The sequence below is a fragment of the Oryx dammah genome, unplaced genomic scaffold, assembly GCF_014754425.2.
Source record: "Oryx dammah isolate SB20612 unplaced genomic scaffold, SCBI_Odam_1.1 HiC_scaffold_11, whole genome shotgun sequence".
Classification (NCBI taxonomy): Eukaryota; Metazoa; Chordata; class Mammalia; order Artiodactyla; family Bovidae; genus Oryx; species Oryx dammah.
This window is the reverse complement of record NW_024070195.1, coordinates 4245945-4258519: the sequence shown is the minus strand read 5'-3', so window position 1 is coordinate 4258519 and position 12575 is coordinate 4245945.

Below are 12575 nucleotides of genomic sequence, written 5' to 3'. Positions count from 1 at the left end.
TTGTTTTTCTGCAGGACTTACTTCAATATTCCACCTGTGTATATGTGCGCCCAGTTGCTGAGTTGTGGCCAACTCTTTTGTGACCCCGTAGACTGTAGCCCTCCAGGTTCCTCTATCCGTGGGATTTCCTAGGCAAGAATACTGCAGTGGGTTGCCATTTCCTTCTCCAGGGGATCTTCCTGGCCCAGGGATTGAACCCTCGTCTCCTGCATTGACAGGCAGGTTCTTTACCACTGAGCCCCCTGGGAAGCCCCTCAATATTCCGCACAGGGATCCTCTTCGACTCTATATACTGCCGATATTGTTGGAAGACAATGCTCCCTGGATTTCTCAGGGTTCCCTGCAGTGTCTGGATCTTTCTGAGCAACATGTTATGAAGGTAGAAAAGGCTCCCTTCTCCCCAGACTCATTTTCTCTTCATTTTCTAAAGGTGATAAGCCCAGAGCCATTTGCTTACATTCCAAGTGGTTGTAAAATCCCAAAGAGCATCCTCTCCTCTCCCTAGAGTGGAATGCTTTAGGTCAGAGAGCAAAGGTCTCTCCCTCTGTGTCCAGAGTGGGAGGGAGGGACCGGTGAGTGTCGGCATCTCCAGCTCTGAGAGCCCTGGGTCTCCAGCTCCTCCCTGTGGTACCAGCCCCTCCCGGGCCCATCTGCTCTTGGCGTGTGGCCTGCTGGGAGTTGGCAGTAGATCGTCCGTCCGTCTCTTCTCTGATCCAGAAACCTCACGCTTCCAGTCAGGGTACTAAATGAACACAGATATAAAAACTTAACCCATGGACTTCCCTGCTGGCCCAGTGACCAAGACTCTGCACTCCCAAGGCAGGGGACCCGGGTTCCATCCCTGGTCGGGGAACTACATTCCACGTGTCCCAACAACGGGAAGATCACAAGCGCTGCAACTAAGACCTGGCCCAGCTAAGATAAACAAAGAATACGTATTTTACCTAAAAAAAGAGAAGCTTAACCAATCTCCTCCTGTTCTGCAGCTTATCTTTGCCCTTTGTTTATGTTATCCTTTCTTTTTTTCGTTATAGTAAATATACCTACATAAAATTGACCCCTTTAACCATTTTTTAGCGTAGGTTTCAATGGCATCAGTATATTCAGTGTCATGCACTATCAACTCTCAGAACTATCCATTCCTAGACGCTTTCCATCTTCCAAAACTGAAGCCCTGCACCCGCTGAACACGAGGTCCCCCTCCTGCCCCCAGTCCCCAGCAAGCACTATCTATTTTTCTGTCTCCACAAATTTGGTTACTCTGTGACCTCGTATGAGTGGAATCAAACAGCGTTTGTCCTTCTGTGACTGGCATATTTCATTCAGCGTAAAGTCTTTACGGTTCACCTGTGTTGAAGCATATGTCAAAATTTCCTTCCTTCCTGTTTTTCAAATTGTGGTAAAATACATATAATAGAGAATTTACCATTCTAATCATTTGTGAGTGTACACTGGAAGGAAAGTAAGACTCACCTTGTTGTATAACTGTTATACATCCATCTCAGAACTCTTCTCATTGTGCAGAACTGAAGCTCTGTCTATCCGTTAAACCATAACTCTCCATTCCTCCCTTTCCAAGGCTGAATACTATTATATTCACTGGGTACACACAGCATGTTTTCTTTACCCATTTACCTGTCCCTGGACACTTGGGGTGTCCCCAGCTTCTGCCTAATATGAATAATCCTCTGTGAACATGGTACACAGATATCTGTTTGAGTCCCTGCTTTGTTTAAGCTCTCTTCTAGCTTTTTTTTTTTTTTTTTGCCTCGCTGCATGGTATTTAGGATCTTAGTTCCCTGACCAGGGATCAAACTCTTCATTGGAAGTGCAGAGTCTTAACCACTGGACTGCCAGGTAAGTTCCTTCTTTTTAAGTTTTACATCATTCTTTTTTTTTTTTTTTACACTCTTTCCTGTATGGTCTGTGCTTTTCTGTTTTTTATCCCATGAAACATGATTTTTTGAATTTTTCACGCTTGCTGCAGTGGCCTGCCTATCTTTGGTTCCTATTGTCCTAAAATCATAACGTGGAGGCTGTTCACACCTAACTCTGGCTCTAAGCCCACTTGCTCAAACCCGAGCAGTCAGGCTAGCTGGCTGATTTCACTCAAACCTGATCTCCTGGACCCACTAACTGGGCTCTTAGGTCTGCTCCCCTTGGGCCCAACCCCCGACTCACAGCTCCAGCCTCAGTCTGGCTCTTCTTGCTGAGTCCTGCCCACTCTCACTGGTTCTTCTAACGAAAAGCCTTGTGTCTGAAATCAGTCTGGAAGCCTGGGGCCTTGTTGCATCTGTGCCTGATTCCGACACCCTCCCCATATCGCCCCGCCCCCCCACCGGATTGCCTGAACCTACTCAGCGGCTTGCTCCAGGGAGTTTTTGGAACTCTTGCAGGCCAGGGAGGTCTTAGATGGCAAGGGTCTTGGGGGAGGGGGGCGGGGAGGGGGGGGGTCAGTGCTTCTTTCCCAGCGCCGTTTAGACTACAGTCAGAGGTAACCAAATTGACCATATTCATTCTAACTTTTTAATGTGAAAATTAAATTGATAAAAGGAAAGCACACTAAAATAGAATTGGGAGGCCAGAGGGAGCACTCTCACAGCCCTCACTCTGCATCATTTCATCCCAGGAAGAGATTTCTTTTTTTTTTTTTGGCTGAACTGCATGGCTTGTAGGATCTTAGTTCCTCAACCAGGGATCAGGGATTGAACCCAGAGCCCTCCAGTGGATGTGCAGAGCCCTAACCACTGGGCCGCCAGAGAACTCCCTCAAAAAAGATTTTAAGCAAGTATGTATTGAGGAGCTAACAGGTGCCCAGCCCTGAAAATGCAAAGTAAACAAACCAATTGAAATCAGGGTCTCAAACCTATGTTCACAGGAGCACTACTCACAAAAGCCAGAAGGTGGAAGTAACCCAAGGGTTCATCAGTGGATGAATGGATAACAGAACGTAGTCTATACACACAATGTGGAATTAGCCAGCCTTCAGAGAGGAAACTTGGGACTTCTTGGTGGTTCCATGGTTAGGTTTCCATGGTTCCAGTGCAGGAGGCTCAGGTTTGATCCCTGGTCAGGGAACTAAGATTCAGCATGCCACACAGCACAGCCAAAAAAAATAGAAAAATGAAATGAAAACCTGCCATGTTCTACAAAATGGATGAATCTGGAGGCAGTTATGCCAAGTGAAACACACTGCTTACAAAAGGACAAATACTATATGATTCCACCTAAATGAGGAGTCTAGAGTGGTCAAATTCATAGAGACAGAACGCTGAAGGGTGGCTGTCAGAGACGGTGGAGAGGAGGGAATGGGAACTGAGGGAATGGGGACAGAGGTTCATTTGGGAAGATGAGAAAGTTCTGGAGGTGATGGTGGTGTTTGCATAACAGTGTGATGGTCCTAACGCCACTGACGTGAGACCTGCAAGAATTCTCCACGGGAAAGACTCCACTCAGCCCCCTCAATGACCTGCCCAGACTCTAGCCGGCTATGGCAGCCTCAGGCCCCATCTCTGGAAAGACCCCACCTCCCCCACCCACCCCTGAGCTGTTCTCTAGAAAAGCTCAAAGCTGCCCAAAGAAATTTACCATTTACCCAGCCAACCCCTTATTGATAGGCTCATGACCTCCCTTTCTTGGAGAATTTACTGAAAACATCAAAACAAAACAGAAAAGCTTACAATTGTAAATCTTTCCCCTGTCCTTCTGAGATGCAGGTGTTTCTATTACAACCCAGGCCAGATTTTCTTAAAGACCTAAAAGCCATTCCTTTTAAGTGTCATCACCAAGAAGAACAGGGCCTGCGACCCCCAGTGTCTGGGGGAGGGGAGAAGCCTCGCCGAGAAATGCCAGCTAGTGGACACAGCGGGCCTGATGGCGTTTCCACTGACCAGCCCCCCATTAGCGTTTGGTAACATTTAATTTCCCCATCTCTGCTTGAGCCCTGCCTGCTGCTCCTCCCCACTGCCATTCTCCCTTGACGGTGCCCAGGCACCTCTGGCAGATCAGAAGGAGCTCAGCTACCTCCCCCTAAGTTGCGAAAGAGTTCAATCAGATGCGCTGTCTAGTGAAAGAAGCCAGGCACCGAACCACAGAATATCACTATCTGTTTAAAGTGGGGAGGGGGAAGGTTTACATATATATTTGCCTGTGTATACAAAACCTGTGAAAGTCACCCGATAAACTGGTAATCCTGCCCTTAAAAAAAAAAGTCGCCACTTTATTCATTTATTTATTAATTTTTGGTTGCACCTCAGCATGCAGGATCTTACTTACTCGACCGGGGATCACACTCATGTCCTCTGCATTGGAAGCATGGAATCCTCCCCACTGCTGGACCGCCAGGGGATTCCTGGCAATAAATGCTTTTTAAGTTTACTTTTGGAAAGGGGAACTGAGTAGCTGGGGGTGGATTGAAGGGGAGTAAGATATTCTTTTATGTCTTTTGAATTTTGAAACATGTGACTGATACTGTTTCCAGGGGGAAAAGATTTACATAGCAACAAAACAAAAAGTAGGGCCCAAACTGAGACGTGAAGTTGCAGAATTGCAAAATTCTGTTGTCTTTTTAGTTGAGGTGTAATTCATATATCATAAAATTCACCATTTTAAAGTGTACAATTCAGGGACGTGTAGTATAGACGGAGAGTTGTGTAACCATCACCACTGTCTGATTCTGGAATATTTTCACCCAAAGGGCAACCCCTTATCTGTTAGCAGTCACTCCCAGGTCCCTTCCCCCATTAACCTGCTTTCTGTCTCTATGGATCTGTCAACTCTGGACATTTTGTGTAAATGGGATCATACAACACGTGGTTCTTTTTGACTGGCTTCTTTCACTCAGCAAAACATCCAGGTTCATCCATGTGGTAGCACATGTCAGAATTTCATTTCCTTTTATTGCTGAAAAATATTCCATGCTATGGATATACTTGTTTTGTTTACCTGCTGATGGACAGCTGGGTTTTTCCACTTTGGGGATGTCCTGAATGTTGTTCAGTCGTTCAGTCGTGTCTGACTCCTTGCCAACCGCATGGACTGCAGCACGCCAGCCTTCACCATCAGAGTTTGCTCAGATTCATGTCCATTGAGTTGGTGATGTCATCCAACCATCTTGTGTCATGAATAACACTGTGGAAGTGCACAGTTCTGGCCCGCACTGAGTCCAAGGTTGCCTAAGACTCAATATGAAAACTGGGCAGTGTGTCCAGCTACAAAGTGAATGTTTTCTGTACACATTTAATACACATTTAAAATAAGTTCTAGTGCAACTGTTAAAAGGTCAAAATGTCACTGAAGTCAAATCTTTGCTTTTCTGTCCCACGCATCGTCACCCACCTGCCGTGTTTCTTTTATCCTCTCCTCCGTTCTGCCTTCTGCCACCCTTTCTCTCTCCAAATTCCCAGTCCCTCCCCATCTCCCCCGTCCCCAACAAAATAACAAAAAATTTCTTCCTCTATTAACAAATATTTACTTATTTATTTGGCTATACTAGGTCTTAGTTGCAGCACGTGGGATCCAGTTCCCTAACCAGGGATCAAACTCAGGACTCCTGCATCGGGAGCTTGGAGTCTTAGTCACCGGGGACCACCCGGGCAGTCCCTAATCTTTTTTTCCTTTACTGGGCATTTTTTCATTCTGCTTCTGTTTGCCAACATATATAATCATTATTTCCAAATTAATTCACCCTGGAAAAAAGAAAATTTAAAGCTGGCACCCGGGAGCCGTCTTTGAATAGTCACATTTACCATTCACTCTTTACCTGCAGGCCAGGAGGTTTGTTGAAACCACCTGCCCCGCGGTTCTCACAAGACTGAAGCTGTGGTCTGTTCAAGCCTAGGTTCACTGGGCTCCGGAGACTCTCTTACTGGAGATTAGGATCAGCAGCAACTAGACTTCGTGCAGCTGCAGATAAGATCTGGAGAAGCAGGAGGGCAGTCTCTGTCTCACACTCACACACACACACACACACACACACACACACACGCACACACACACACGCTCCCTGCAGAGCGACCTCTGTGCCCAGAGTCCTCTCTGGGAGTCAGAGCAAACACCAAAGATAAGGGCTCAGGTGCTTCCGAGTCTGATGCCATCTCGTCCATCCGGCCCCCGGAGAGATTTCCTAGGAGGGCAGGCCTGGTTGACCGGAGAGGGGTCTTTGGGGGCCAAAGGTCAGGCTTTCAGGTCATGCTGGTACAGCCTGAATAAAACCTGCTGGATTTTAAATTTTGCCATTGTCCCTTCAGCGGCTAACGTGCTCTTTACGGGAACACAGAAACACACCTCTTTCAACCGTGCACCATCGCCTCTGTAGCCCGTCTGCCGGGAGCGGCCAGCACCCTGCCTCTCCGGGTCTCCCACCACAGTGCTCACTGCTCCCGGTGCCTCGGGCGGTCCACCCGGCACGGAGCCCCAGCTTGGTGTCAGCCCCCCGGTCAGTCACCCCCAGTGCCTGGGACCAGCAGGACAATGTCCCGCCTCCGACGTGCCCCGACGGATGCCCCGTCTGCCTTACCGTTTTCCACTCACACGCCAACCCTAGCCTAGCGGGCTGACTCCCTCTCCTCTGAGCATTCCAGGCTCTTCCCAGCCCCCGCTCAGACCACACTCCACTCTCTGACCACGATGCTCTTTATTTCCCCGTTCGACAAATATTTACAAAGTCCCCACCACGTCCTCGCAGGGAGACACAGCCAGTGAGGATGGGGTACAGGTGCAGCACGCGGAGGGGTGTCGTGGGGAGCAGAGCTCTCGGGGGCAGAAATCACTGGGGTGGAGGGGACATGGAAGAAAAACCAGGCACACCGAACTGCTTGCCATCAGCAACTGTTAGGGAGATGCAGTCCCCCCCATCCTAGAGCAGAGGAGGCAGACACCTGGCTTGGGCGAGCTCATGAGCGGCCGGCCGGTGCCCTGCGAGGCTGCCTTCTCCCCCAGCCTCAAAGACGGAAGCTCCTGCCTCCTGCCTTTCATCTGGGGAGCCGCGGCCCAAGCCTTGTTCTGGGCGGCGTTTTTAAACTTGGTGTGCATGTCTCGTCTTGCCTCCCCAGCTCTCCATGTCCCTGTGGGCAGGGTGGAGTTCCATACATGCTGTTTTGTACAGAGCAGGCAGCCAATAAATACCTGCTGAATGAGTAAATGAGTGCATGTCGGCCTCTGCTCTGTGCTCAGTCGTGTCCGACTCTTTCGTGACCCCGTGGACTGTAGCCCTCCAGGCTCCTCTGTCCATGGGGTTTCCTGGCAAGGATACTGGAGTGGACTGCCACGCCTTCCTCCAGGGGATCTTCCCGACCCAGAAATCGAACTGGGGTCTTCTCATTGCAGGCGGATGCTTTTCCAGCTGAGCTACCGGGGAAGCTGTGTCCTCCTAGCTCCTGCTTATCTATCCAGAATCTGTCCAAAAAACAGCTCCATAAAGCACAGAGGATTGCTTTTCCCTATTTTACAGGGAATGCTGAATAGATTCATTCATCTGTGTCCCTAATGAGGCCTCAATTCTTCTGATCAAAACCACTAAATCTTTAGCAGGCTCACTGACCTAGAGAACTAGAGAGCTATGGTTACTGGTGGGGCGAAGGAGGGGGAGGAGCAAAGCAGGGCTAGCGGATTGAGAGGGACAAACCACTACGTCAAAAACAAGCTACAGGGACAAGTCATATAACACGGGGAATATTGCTGTTGTTTAGTCACTACGTGTCCAGTTCTTTTGTGACCCCCCAGGGACTGTAACCTGCCAGTCTCCACTGTCCATGGGATTTTCCAGGCAATAATACTGGAGTGGGTTGCCATTTCCTCTTCCAGGGGATTTTCCTGAATCAGGGATTGAACCTGTATCTCCTGCATTGGAAGGTGGATTCTATACCACTGAGCCACCAGGGAAGCGACATAGCCAATATTTTATAATAACTATAAATGAGGTTAAAGAAAGTGAAAGTGTTAGTCCTTCAGTTGTGTCTGACTCTTTGCGACCCCATGAACTGCAGCCCGCCAGGCTCCTCTGTCCATGGGATTCCCCAAGCAAGAATACCGGAGTGGGTTGCCATTTCCTCCTCCTGGGGATCTTCCTGACCCAAGGATCGAACCCAGGTCTCCCCCATTGCGAGCAGATTTTTTACCATCTGAGCCACAGATTGGCCTATTCAAACTGTGAATCACTAAAAAAAACTGTGAATCACTACAGTGTACACATGTAACTTACATAATATTTCACAGCAATTATACTTCAATAGAAATACACATATTGGATTGGCCGACAAGTTTGTTTGGGTTTTTCCATACATACATACAGAAAAACCCAAATGAACTCGTTGGCCAACCTGATATATGATTAAGAATAAAACCCACCATATATTGGTGGTTGGAAAAAAAAGTTCATAAAATTTATTTTGTCTCATAAAAGGGGGCCTTGATTACCCTTCTTTAATAACCATAAAGTCTCATTTAAACTGAAAACACAAAAAAAGGAGAGCATAGGATAAGGGTAAAGATGTATGTTCCCCCTTTTAAACGTCATTTCTCTCTTTTGCAGTGTCTAGAGTGATTTCTGGAGGCTTCCCAGGTGGCTGTAAGTGGTAAAAGACCCACCTGCCAATGCAGGAGACATAAGAGACACTGGTTCGATCCCTGGGTTGAGGAGATTCCCTGGAGAAGGGCATAGCAACCCACGGCAATTTTCTTGCCTGGAGAATCCCCATGGACAGAGGCGCCTGGTAGGCTTCGGTCCAGGGGGTTGCAGAGTAGGACACGACTGAGGCGACTGCGCATGCTCGCAGTGATTTCTGAGCGCTGGGCGGTGCTGCCAGAATCACAAGACACGTACGCAGCCTTGCCCAGCTCAGGGCTGGCCTCTTCCCAGAAGCTGGAGAGCCCAGCTCCTTCAAAGCCAGGACACCGAAGCCTTGGAGCAGCTTCTCACTCAGCAAAGAGCTGGGGACGCTCCACCCAGGCCCCAAGCACTCGCCAGCTTTTGTCTCTGGGAGAAAAGGCTGCTGAGTCCTAACTGAATGTGCAAGGAGATTGGCAGACCCAAAGCTCTGCTCCCCACCCTTCTCCTCTGGGCATCTGTGGCTCCCTGCTCCCGGGATGCCTGCAGTGGGAGGCGGCCCCGGGGAAGACCACCCGCTTCTTTCAGGCTGCCCTCCATCTCTTTACTTCTCAGGTGGCTCAGTTGGTAAAGAATTTGCCTGCAATGCAGGAAACTCGGGTTTGATCCCTGGAGGAGGGCATGGCAACCCACTCCAGTATTTGCCATGGACGGAGGAGCCTGGTGGGCTACAGCCCATGGGGTCAGACGTGACTGAACCACTAGCACTCACTCACTTGTCATCTGTTTGGCTGAAGCAGCTCGAGTCTTCCTCCAGCCCTGCTGACTGCTCCTGCAGGCCCGCTCACTGTGCTACCTGCCTTCAAGGTTGAAGGCAGTTTCTCTTCCAGTCTCGACTCCTCACGCTCTGTCAGACACCCCAGTTTTTCCTATAATGTCAAACCCCCCACCTGCCCCCATCCCCAAGTGGCAACTCCCGGATCTTCACATCTCTTCACACACTTGCAAACTCATTAATCCCCCAAAGCATCTCATTCTGTGCCCCCAAACCTGATCCCGCCCTCCTTTTCGATCTTGATGGCTTGAACTGCTGTCTCCCCTGCTACCTGCCACCAGGCTGGAGTCCTGGGAGTCAGCGAGAGGCTCCACCCCTGCCCGTCTCTGCAGCCGCATCTCCACGTGCTGTCAAGCGGGACCCTCTGCACCGAGCCCCACTGCTTCTTCACGGCCCACTTGCTCATCAGCCTCCAAAGTGGCTCCTTTGCCTCCAGACTTGCCCAGTCCAAATTCCACATGTTGGTCAAAGGGATATTTCTCAGATGACAATCCGATTATGTTTTCTGACCACGTAAATTCCTCGGGGGGACTGCTGCTGCTAAGTCGCTTCAGTTGTGTCCGACTCTTAGCGACCCCATGGACTGCAGCCCACCAGGCTCCTCCGTCCATGGGATTTTCCAGGCAAGAGTACAGGAGTGGGTTGCCATTGCCTTCTCGGGGGCACTGTACTGCCTAAACCAGTGGTTTCTAAACCTGGTTAATAGACCTGAGAGCGTTTTAAAATTTTATTTTAATTGGAGCATAACTGCTTTACAGTTTAACTGTTTCTGCTGAAGGACAATGTGAATCGGCTCTGTGTATGTGTATACATCTCCTCTCCTCCCCCATCCCAGCCCGCTAGGTCGTCCCAGAGCCCCGAGCTGAGCTCCCTGTGCTATACAGCGGCTCCCCACTAGCTATCTATTTTACACCTGGTAATGTATGTATGTCAATGGACCTGATTTTTTTTTTTTTAAGTTGGAGATTCAGAGGATCCAAGAAAGGCCGTGTTGGGATCTCCATCGAGTAGTAAGAGGGTAGGGTAGCCCCCTGCCCTGGGCCTGATTTTGAAAATCACTTGCCTTAAAAATCCACTTTAAATTCTTTTGACGCACCTCAGTCCCGACACTTGTCCTGAGTAGCTGTCCAGAATGATCTCATTTCCCACAGGGACAATCCGTCTCTGCCCGGAGCCCTTGGCTCGCTCAATGCCCTCTCCAGCTGAAGACAACCTGTGCCCCCAGGCGAAATCAATACCATTCTTCCCTGGCTCTCTTCTAAGCCTTGTAGTGGAGAAAACCTTCATGTGCCACATTGGGCCTCCAGTGCATTTTTTAAAAAGATGCCCCTCTCTCCAGCTAGGTCCTCAAAGAGCTTTGCCCCCCTCAAGTCTCAGCACAAAGCTGGCACACAATCGGGTCTCCATAAATAGGCATCAAATGCAGGACTAAATGAAGGTGAACACAAGGAAACACACTTTCCACCTGCAGGATTTTACAGAGATGAAATAATATGAAGAATCACCAATAATTTTTACAGTTTCTGAAGTTTTAAAATTTCTGAAAGCCCAGAAACTTGCCATTTTCTGCCTGAAGTCTGAAATCTCCACACCATCACAACAGGTTTCTTTTCCCAGGATCCTCAACCAGAACCTCCAAGCAGCGCTGTCTTAGGAGAGGGAGATGTCAGCTCAGGTGCAGACAGTAAGGGACAGCTCTGTCTGCAATGATTTTAAAGACAGTAGTAAGCCAATTAAAACTCCCTCTGCTTTTTATTGGGGCTTCTCTGGTAAAGAATCCACCTGTCAACACAGGAGATGGAAGGGACACAGGTTCAATCCCTGGCTCGGAAAGATCCCTGGGAGAAGGAAATGGCAACCCACACCACTATTCTTGCCTGGAGAATTCTATGGATGGAGGAGCCTGGCAGGCTGCAGTCATGGGAATGGCAACCCATTCCAGTATTCTTGCCTGGGAAATCCCATGGACAGAGAAGCCTGGCAGGCTACAGTCCAAAGGGCTGCAAAGAGTCGGATGTGACTGATCAACCAAACAACAACAAAAACTGCTCTTTATTATCGCCAGGTGCTGGCAATTCTAAACAATGTGAATAATAAAATTCTGCCAGTCCTCTGCCCACCAAGCAAGCCTGTCTTCTCGTGTTTTTGTCTTTGTTACAATAAGTGAAGATCTTTAAAGCTTTATCAATAAGAGAGAGAGCGATCTGAGATCTGTCCATGTTATTTCTACCTCTCCTTGACTTTCCTTTGAGCGACTGAACTGAACTGAACTTGACTTTCCTTGGCAGGCTTTGAAAAGACTCTTAGAATAACACAGCAATAAAAGAATTACACATTCATCCAAATGTAACATTTTTGCTTCGTTTTCTCCTAGGAGCTCACACCAACAAAGTCAGAGATGTCCAGGCCCCTCTGCTGTGTTTGTGTATCCTTCCTTAAGCAGACAGGTCTGTTAAGGGTCTGAGATGCAGTTCTGAATAAAGACCCATGATGAGCACACTTAGCTCATTTCATTCCTCCTGAAATGCTAAAAACCAAAGAAACAAAACCGGCGCAGGACGAGGGAGAATGAGAGAGGAGACAAAATAAAACTTTGGAAGCTGGCAAAGGTGGACCAGTGGTAAGCAAAGGGCTGAATGTCACCAATGAGGGAAGCTGAGCACAGCCTGACTTCTAGCCCGGGATCCTTAAAAGATGGGGGAAATGGCAGCACTGGGATCTCAGGTGTGTCAGTCACTCAGTTATATCTGACTCTGTGCGATGCCATGGACTGTAGCCCACCAGGCTCCTCTGTCCAAGGGATTCTCCAGGCAAGAATCCTGGAGTGGGTTGCCATTTTCTGCTCCAGGGGATCTTCTCGACCCAGGGATCAAACCCACATCTTTTGTATCTCCTGCTTTGGCAAGCAGGTTCTTTACCACTGGCGCCACCTGGAAGCCTGGGGTGACCTCCTTCATTGTCCTTTATTTTCTGGGGACACCTGGGTTTCCATCACGTGCAGGCGGGGCTCACACTGCCTTAAGGCGCGGACAGCCCCCCACACACCCAGCCTTCAACAGCTGCACCCAAAGCACCCCTAATTTGCCTTCTTGGATTGCTCTCCCCTCAATCCACATGGTCTGGAAAACAGATTCCTGTGCCTGCCAGGCGGCTGATACTGGCTGGCAGGAGCCCAGCCCGAGGCGGGTGGACCGG